The 10,215-nt window shown below is 38.9% G+C and overlaps 1 protein-coding gene across 3 annotated transcripts in view; it reads right to left on the bottom strand.

The window, feature by feature from the left end:
• Window positions 1-10,215, bottom strand: part of ZNF215 (zinc finger protein 215) — a 151,792-nt gene that overhangs the window by 70,350 nt on the left and 71,227 nt on the right. For all 3 annotated transcript variants that reach the window (XM_033862454.2, XM_033862452.2, XM_019948143.3), the window contains exon 2: window positions 1,478-1,652. The gene's annotated coding sequence lies outside the window, so the exon portion shown is untranslated. The remainder of the gene's footprint in view (window positions 1-1,477; window positions 1,653-10,215) is intronic.

Below are 10,215 nucleotides of genomic sequence, written 5' to 3'. Positions count from 1 at the left end.
TGTTGAATAGGTCACTTCTTGGTTATTTTCCTGTGTGTGTTGATTCCATGCATGGAATACAGATTCAACTGTGTTCTACTTCAGACCATGGCTCATCTTACATTAGTCTGTTCCTGATCTGGTTTCCTCCTCTTCTTGGATTTTTCCTCCAAGTTTTTAGTTATCCATATTTTTTAAATGATCACTATAAACATAAAGCAGTCATTTGAGATAAATTTTCTAGCATTCAGCCATGAATCTCTGCTTTCCTATCTGGCTTTTAATTCCTTTTTAAAATTTCTCCCATTTTCCTGAGAATGATGGAATATTGACTCATCAAGGAGAACATTTTGAAGAGAGAGGACAATCTTGTTTAGCAAAGGAAAAGATCCACTAAACCCGGGAATTTCCAATCCTCTATCTCTGTTCTGAAAAATAGTTTAGGTGGGATGCCTCTCTGAGATCAAAAAGTAATGAAAGGGCTTCCCTGGTGGCGCAGTGGTTCAGAGTCCGCCTGCCGACGCAGGGGACACGGGTTCGTGCCCCGGTCCGGGAAGATACCACATGCCGTGGAGCGGCTGGGCCCGTGAGCCATGGCCACTGAGCCTGCGCGTCCGGAGCTGTGCTCCGCAACGGAAGAGGCCACAACAGTGAGAGGCCCGCGTACCGCAAAAAAACAAAAGTAATGAAAAACTTTCAAATGTGAATTTGAAAACAAATAGGTTTTTAATCACCAAATGAATTGATGTAATTTAGACAAACTCCTGAAATTATGGTGCCCCCCAAATTAAACTACAAGGCCATTAGTACATACACAAAGCCCAAATACCGATTTAAAAACACAAACAAAGAAGCCAAAGTTTAAAACTCACTTAAACTGAGAAGATTCCATGGGGGAAAAAAGCTGAAGTAAATGGAAAATAGGAAAACAATATATTTAGAGCGCATTATTAGAGAGACCGTCATGGCAGGAGACTGTAAAAGCCAGGGAAAAAATTTTGGTTGCCATAGAAATGTGTCTCTTTAATACAACTTAGAATGATGATAGGATTACAGCAAATAAGAGTAAAGTTGACTAGCGTCAGAAACTGCACTTAGAGGAAATACTTTGAGAGGTCCACTCTAGAGTAGATGATTTGCGGGTTTAGAGTATATGTTCTGAAATAGATGGCCTGGATTGTTGTGAGGATTGTAGCATTTGCCCCATCATGTTCCACTCTCTAAAGTGCCCCATTTTAAAAGCAAACTATGTGGTCACCCTAGTTTTATGGGCCTGTAACTCAAGACTTGTAGTGGAGTTGTCCTGTGTCTACTTAGCTAAAGTGAAACTACATTTTCTAGAACTTCCTTCCCTTTGTAGTTCAAGGTTAGTGTAGACCACAGAGATATTCTGTGTGAGATTTAGAAGGCAGAGGAGAAGCAGCTATATTCTTTGTATTCCATGTAGAAAGTTGATTAGGGACACTATTGCAGCTCACAGATGTTGTCACTGACTCACCCTGTAGATGTGGGGCAGTGGTTCAGGCGACACCTCCATCAGCTCCCATCCAGCTTCCCTCTTTCATCTTCTCCGACATGTAAGCTAGGTAGGAGTTTAATATTGTGATAAAGGGCACCAGCTTCTTTTGCAGATCACCTGAAGTATCAGAGTTAGGTGATAGGATGACTGGAGGCTGTAAGAGACGAAAACAGTCTTCAGCTCATCCTCATGGATTCCAGTTTACCATTATCCTCCCCCATGTCATGTTCATCTTACCTCCCCAAGTGCCTGTCCTGGTGGCTTCAGGCCCAGCACTAATCACAGATGCAACATTCATTTTATTGCATGAGATCACAACCCTGTAATAAATCCCTTGGATAGAACTCTGACACAATGCTTGACAGACAAATAAAATAATTTGCATATGGTTGACCAGTGAAGACAAGGGGTCATTTAGAGTGAGAGTACAGAGTAGATGAGGAAGGTTTTACATGAGGCCATAACGAAATACAGTAGTGCATGTCTCTACAGAGTGCGATGAGCTTGCAAAGCCAGCAGAAGAGAAGTGCAGCCAGATTCGCAAAGGGGGAAACAAGAAAAGTGCTGTGTCGTGAAAGTCAGTGGTGGTTTCAAGAAACAGGAACATTGTCACACGCTCTGTTAAAAACAAGATAACAGGGCTTCCCTGGTGGCACAGTGGTTGAGAGTCCGCCTGCCGATGCAGGGGACATGGGTTCGTGCCCCGGTCCGGGAGGATCCCACATGCCGCGGAACGGCTGGGCCCGTGAGCCATGGCCGCTGAGCCTGCGCGTCTGGAGCCTGTGCTCCGCAACGGGAGAGGCCACAACGGTGAGAGGCCCGCGTACCGCAAAAACAACAACAACAACAACAAGATAACAGGTCCAAAGTTGAGTCAGTCAATCAGGAATTGCCTGATCAGCACTGGTTAGGTAATCTGCCTGATAAATCTTTGCCATTCCTATAAGGAAATAACCAATCTGCCTTTTTGCCTAGTACAGCTCCCTTGTTCCTTTTCCCCACTGTCTATAAAATTACTTCACTGTATAGCTCTTCAGAGATCTCTTCTGTCTACTAGATTGGACACTGACCTGCACATGAATCATTAAATAAAGCCAAAGAGATCTTTAAAATTTACTCAGTTGAACTTTAACACCTCCTAAGGATAAGGAGAACACTAAAACAAAAAAAAGAAAAAAGAAAACCTGCCTCTTGAGCAATATGGAAGCTACTGACGGCCGTATCCAGAGCTGTTTAAGTACACTGACACAGCAGATATCAGCCAGGAGCGGGTAGGAGACAGTAGAATGTGAGAAAGTAAAGACAATGAGCATAGATAATTCTTTCACAAAGTTTCTGAGAAGCCAAGGATGAAGGCAGAGTGATAGGTGAAGGTATACAAGGTGGCAGATAAAGGGATTTTTGAAAAAGAAAGAGTCGTTAGCCTCTGTGTATGTTTGTATATATATATATTTTAATTTTTTTGGCCACACTGTGTGGCCTACGGGATCTTACTTCCCTTACTTCCCCAACCAGGGATTGAACCTCTGCCCTCAGCAGTGGACGTGCCAAGACCTCATCACTGGACCACCAGGGAATTCCTGATATTAGCCAGTTTAATAGCCAGTAGGGTTCCAAGGAAAGATGACAGACTGAACTCACATATTTATTCCCTTTCCCTTCAGAGACTCTGCTAAAATGATAGTAACAAACACAGAAACCTTTTTGATGTAAATATAACGATGAGAACAGAAGAGGGTCTGTGAGGGGATGGGAGATTTTGAAAATGGATGCAAGACTGATAGTGGATAAAGCAGGCCAGGGTAAGCCACAGCCTGAGCTGCTCACAGAAGATGAGCAGATTCACCCCCACACAAACATACACAAGAGAATCAACTGAGTCAGAAACTCAAAGACAACCCATACAATGAAGAACATGCTCCCCTGCTCAGAAAGCCTGGAGCCAGGAATTCCACAATGTGAATTCTATCTCCTACCCACCACAATCTTCTAACCCCCAGCGTCCTGAAGGTGGAGTGGAGGGAAGATAGAGGAAGAGAGACAGGTGAAAATCCAGGGAACCTAATCAGGAGACAGCTCATTGCTGCAGCCTTCTAACATCACCAGATACTACAAATGGGAAATGAGTAGACTACCTGGTGACTCAAATATCACAATTTCTATACTTTATACTTAGAAAAACAGGTCAACTTCAACTTTTTCAAATGCTAGAGGCTTTACCTTTCCAAACTCTAACTTGGTTGAAAGGCTGCTGTCACTGGATCAATGTTTGAAAGTTTGTTTCCTTCTCAGAGATGTCCTGGGGTTTTTCAATTATGAAGTAAAGAAAAGAGTGCAATATCTATTCACTTAAAGCCATATTTTAGACAAATGTTTTCTGCTCTAGCCAAAATCCCTACTGACAGTAAAAGTCGGCTTATTTCTGGGTACTGAGAAATGAAACAGAAATTCTGCAATGATTAACAAGGAAGAAGCCAAGTAAGAAATGTGAACATTTGTGTAAGACTGTTTTTGAATCTATGGATATTTTCTCCATTAAATGATTTAAATGACTAAGACAAACAAACATTACTTGCAAAGCCATGCTGAAGTTTCATTTCGGGGAAATGAGAAGCAGGGCAACATCCGGTCTGGTTCCACCCACTGCATCCTCCGAGCATAGAGGGACAGCAAAGACATATTCACAAATTGGAGCACAATTAAGCACAAGATAGTGAAGAAAAGCCTGAAAGGCATAGAACAAGTTATGTGGTCTCTTCCTTCTGGAGGGTCACAGAAGTTCAAATTACAAATACAAGAAAAGGGATCCTGTCTGCCCAGATTTGATCTTCAGGATTACAACCTGGTTTGAGTGTAGACTAAGATATAGACCATAAAATGAGGGATATATCTGCATTAACCCATACAGTATGGAACCAGGGAGGTTCAATAATGAAGCTAGGGACGAAGTGAGAGAGTAGCACTGACATATATACACTACCAAATGTAAAATCGGTAGCTAGTGGGAAGCTGCTGCATAGCACAGGGAGATCATCTTGAAGCTTTGTGAGGACCTAGAGGGGTGAGATAGGGAGGGTGGGAGGGAGGCTCAAGAGGGAGGGGATATGGGGATATATGTATACATATAGCTGATTCACTTTGTTGTACAGAAGACACTAACACAACACTGTACAGCAATTATACCCCAATAAAGATGTCAAAGAAAACAAAACAAAACAAAACACAGCATTCCCATTTACTGTTATTTAACCAAGAGAAATGAAAACATATCCATAGGAAGAGTTATAATCTAATGCCCATTGCAGCTTCTTCGTGGTAACTTCAAACTGGAAATAACCTTCAGCTATCGAGAATTAATAGATAAACAAATTGTGGTATATCCATACAATAGAATACTCAGTAATAAACAAGCAAGCAAACAAACAAAAAACCAAACAGGTGATTAAAGAAACCACTGCTAAATGCAACCATAATGTCAAAAACAAAATGACAGAAGCCAGACACCATAAAATATGCACTATATGACTCAATTTAAGTGAAATTCTACAACAAACACAACTATAGTGATGAAGAGCAGATCAGCAGTCTCCTGGGGCTCTGGGTTGGGAGAGGTGATCCACTGCACAGGGGCAAGAGGGAAATTGTGGATGATGGAAATGTTCTATATTGTTATCCTAGTGGTGATTATGTGATGGAATATACTCATTAAGACTCATCAATTATGTACTTAAAATTGGTGAATTTTATTTTAAGAATTATACTTCAATAAAGTATGGAAATGTTCTATATTGTTATCCTAGTGGTGATGGAAATGTTCTATATTGTTATCCTAGTGGTGATTATGTGATGGAATATACTCATTAAGACGCATCAATTATGTACTTAAAATTGGTGAATTTTATTTTAAGAATTATACTTCAATAAAGTCACCTTCAAAAACAAAACAAAAAAATAATGAAGCTAAATATATCTGGCTGAAAAATCCTCATTCTTTTCTTACCATGATGATGCCACAGCAAAGGAGAGGGAAACAAAAAACAAAGCTTAACTGTTTGGTAGGGCCCTGTGCTAGGCCCACTAAACTTGTTATTCTATCTGTTTCTCTTAGTGAAACTTCTGCACGGTATTATCCCCCCATAAAGCTGCAGAAACTTCAGTTTAGAGAAGGACAGAGAGAAAAATCATCAATTCATTCAGAAATTATCTCCTGACCACATATTATAATCCAAGAGTTCTGCCAACTGCAAGCAGAATAAAAATGAATACAAGAGCATCGCATCCTTAGTGAGAGTGACAAAGCAAAGACGGACAAACAAAAATTACTAAAAAGATCACACAGCCACTTATAAAGTCATCAAAAAGATGAGGTCAGGTCAGAGGCAGAAAGAGAGAGAGACCTTAAGAAGTTCCCTTCAGGTGGATCTTTGGCTAGAAGAAGATACTAAAAATTATATTCAGAATTCATAAGAGAATGTGACCAAATAATTATAAAGATCACCTGAAAGGATAATTTTATAAGAATATCCATTAAATAACAATTAAAAGATTAATAATGATGAGAAAACTGCTCACATTTTATGCTATATTACACTTATTTATAAAGCACAAGCAACTAAAATGGTATGCTATTAAGCAAAAGTTAAAAGATCAAAGAATTCAGTGAAAAAGACCAAAAACAGAAATTTGATATAAGATAAAGTCAGCATTTCATGTAAGTACAGAAAGGAGGGGTGCTCAGCAAATGTGAGTGGAAAAAAATGGTATATCATTTAGAAAAATATTTGATAGATAATGACACATACTTTACATAAAAATCCAAAAGTACAAAAATCCCATAGAAGTGACAAATATTTTGAGTAACTTATACTATTTCAGTGAGAAAGACCTTGTAATAAAACCAAAACCGGACAATATTAAGGAAAATATCGACAGATCTGATTTCATATAAATTTAAAACTTTTACATAGCAAAAATAAAGCAAAACAAAAACAATTACATTTAAAGATACAACAGAAAAGAAAAAATATCTGCTGTATATAATAAAGACAAAATTTTGCCATCCTTAATATGTAGTTTATTTTAAAATGTATAAGTAAACATGAAAAAATAAACACATCATAGGATAATGGGTAGAATATTAAAATGCATAACCAAACAGCTGAAATAAAAAATATAAATAAATCTTAGATGTCATTAATATCCAAATAAGCTTAAAAAGAAACAAAATAAAAAGTTAACAGAAGTTAAAATAAATAATTATGCCACTGTTAACCAGCAAGTATGGAAATGGAAAACTCTATATACTGCTGGTAGAAATATAAACTAGTACACTGGAGGACAATTTCATAATGTATATCAAAAGCCTTAAAAAAGGACATGACCTAACAGTTTTACTTCTAGGAATTTATTCTAAGTAAATACATAAACACATACAAGCTAATTATGGAAAGTACTTGTCATAGAATTGCACATAAAAACAAAATGTGAAAAACATTTAAAAGTTCATTACTTTGAGCTTGCTAAGGAGAAAAGTGGTCTATCTTTTCAACAGAATTTAATACAGAAATTAAGAAAAATGAGGCAACTCCTTGTACATCTACAGAGAAAAAATATGAGAACATATTAAATAAACAAAGTAAATTATAAATAGATGTATATAATATGATCCAATTTTGGTAAAATAAAGAAACTATTACTATTTTATATGTTCAAAAGTCATTGAGCTGCATTCTCTGTTCTAGCTACTATTCTAAAAGGTAGTGACTCAAGAGTTAAAACAAAGAAAAAGATAAAGTCCTTATTTTTATAAAACTTACATTCTAGTGGAAAGAGACAATAAATAAACAAGCAAATAAATAGTATGTTAGATGATGATAAGTGTTAAGAAGAAAAAATTATAGCAAAATAAAGAGGTTAATGAGCACTGGGCATAAAGGATTGCTATTTAATATAGGGTCATCAGGAAAGACTTTTCCGGGTACAGTGAAATATGAGCATAATTCTGAAGAAAGTGAAGGTATGACTGGGAAAAAAAAAAATTCTTCAAACAGAATAAGAGCAAAGGCCCCAAGATGGAAGCATGCCTGAAGACCAACAGGGAAGCCAGTATAGCTGTAGCACACAAAAACAAGGGACAGAGTGGTCAGAGAGGAAACTGATATAGGGCCTTGTGGGACATTGCAAGAAATGTTACTTTTGCTAAGAGTGAGATGGGAAGCTCCTGGAGACTTCTAAGCAGAGGAGTGATATCTTGCTTTCAATTTAAAAGGGTCACTGTCCATACCGTGTGGAGAATAGACTGAGAGAGATGGGGTAGACTACAATGACAATGACAATACAAGGGAATGAGTTAGAAGACTACTGCAACAATCCAGGAAAGAGATGATAGCAGCTTCTATAGGATGGTGGTTAGTGCTACACATGGTCTGTGGCCTGATTCAGGATATATTTGATGGTAGAACCAATAAGACTTGCTTGAATTGGATATGTAAACAAGATATCTGGGATAACCAGTTTGAGGGTTCAAAAATATTCCCCTAAAATGGTATCCCAAATTACATCAACTCCAAGCCTCTATTTGACCAAACTAACAAAAATCCTGGATCTGCTTCCCCCTCAATATGACCCCAAACCCAAGGGGTACCGTTAGTAATTAGTAATCTCTTCTAATGCTCTCAATATTCACTAATGGTACCAGAATGCAGTTGAATCCCTTTCAGAGTGAGCAAAGTCCACAACTGCTCCCATATTACTGGCAGCTATTCCCTAAGTCCATCCTTATCACTTCCATGGTGGCCACTCCTCCGAATTAAGCTTCTGACTTGATTGCCCTTTGCACTCCACCTGGCCATTCTGAAAATCCCTCAGGTTCTTCAAATAGGGGCCACCCTAAATCCCCATCCACTACAAATTCTCTACATTTACTTTTCTAGATTCATATTGGTGTATATTTATCCTGGATTCTAGAGTATTCGATATCATCAATTATAACAATTGTCATAATGTCTAGAAAGGCATAGGAGGTTCTCCTCTTGGCTTGGTGATGGAAGCTTCCTTGAATTCCATCTTCTGTTTTTCATAAACAGTTTCAATATCCCCATCTGAGGTTGAGATGGAGTTTACACTGGAGGGTCCTTTAAGCAGGACTTGAATGGGAAGAAGAGATGGAAAGAATTAATTTTTTGAGCCCCTACTTTAGGTTAAGCCCAGAATTGTCTCATTTCATCAATACAATGAAAAGTAGTAAGATGAAATGTTACTGAACTAAACTTGAGTCCACTAGCACTCGCATAGTAAAGCCGATCTATTGACATCAGGTTGTGGTGAAGGAATGTGCTGTGCTCGTTTCAGGGCCACACAAGGAGTATGAGTAGCTAATGCTCAAAAGGTCCAAATTCCCCAGTGGATTTCAGGAAAGTCTTTTTATTTTAAGGCAAGGTGAGGGAGAGAATCACAGGTGCATGATCAGCTTGTGCATAATTCTCAGATTGGTTGAAGGTGAGGTAACAGGGTGGTGTCACAGGGGTTAACATTGTCAGTCTTCAGACTCCAGTCAGTCTGGGGGCCATGTGCTCACAGTCATCATGCAGTTAACTTCTTAAACCTGGTGGGTGTTTTATAGTATCTGCAAAACAACTCAGGAAGTTGCATCAGACACCATTATCTATGTACTTCAGGAGGGAACTAAAGATTCTGTGACTTTGCTATATGGCTGACCTATTGTTACCAGTTCTCCTGGCCCAACTGCTATTTTTTTGTTACTACAAGTTTACATTCTTTCAATCATTAATTCTTGAGCCAGGCTTCCTCAGGGGACTCCTGGGAGACTAAAGCTTTTCTACAAACAAGGCAGGTTGAGCACATGGGAGGGCAGGCAGTTCTGTCCTGGGAAGGCCTCATAGGGTCCAGCTTAGTTACTGAAAAACTGAAAGATTAAATGAGTGGCCCAACGTTGCATAGTTAGAAAGTGGTGACAATGGAGTTTAAGTCCACTTTCCATATAAATACATGACTTCAAGGAGACTAATGTCAATAGCTATCCCTTAACTGGACAAGTCAGCCCAAATTTTTGTATCCCTGTCATCGGCAATGATAATGCCACCTGAATATTCTCTCAGAAATTCATATTTTCTGAAGTGAGTAGATTGGAGGTATGATCAGACAGCTGAAGCAGGAAAATCTCAGGGTTCACAGGAGAAAAGGAGGATGTTCTTCCTTTCTACCTTGTCTGGCAAGCAAAGCACTACTGGTTGCAGCTGGGCACTGCCCTGAAAGACAGGGAGAGAAGTCCACTGAAGGCAGGATCTGATGCCTCTGTGTCTTTCCCTTTATGATACAGTGATTTATACTAAGAAATATATACTTGATCTTTGTCCCAGTTCCTGACACAGGGTTCTTCAAACTCATAAATTCCTAAGTTATAAGAGTGGTAGAAGTATATTTTGTTCTAATGAGGCAACTCTGGGTGGGTTCCTGGATGGGTGATGGTCACCAGAAAGACAAAGCCATGATTAGAAGTTTCATATTTTCAGGCCTCCACCCTCCATTCTCCAGAGAGGAGAGAGGGGTTGGAAATGAAATTAACAATAGATCAATATTATGTGTCATAGCCTCCATAAAATCCCAACAGCATGGGGTTTGGAGAGTTTTCAGTTTGGTGAACACATCCACATACCAAGAGGGTGATGTACCCTAACTCCACAGAGACAGAATCTCCT

This window comes from Tursiops truncatus, chromosome 8, assembly GCF_011762595.2.
Source record: "Tursiops truncatus isolate mTurTru1 chromosome 8, mTurTru1.mat.Y, whole genome shotgun sequence".
NCBI classification, from domain to species: domain Eukaryota; kingdom Metazoa; phylum Chordata; class Mammalia; order Artiodactyla; family Delphinidae; genus Tursiops; species Tursiops truncatus.
This window is presented reverse-complemented; position numbering and strand designations above follow the sequence as displayed.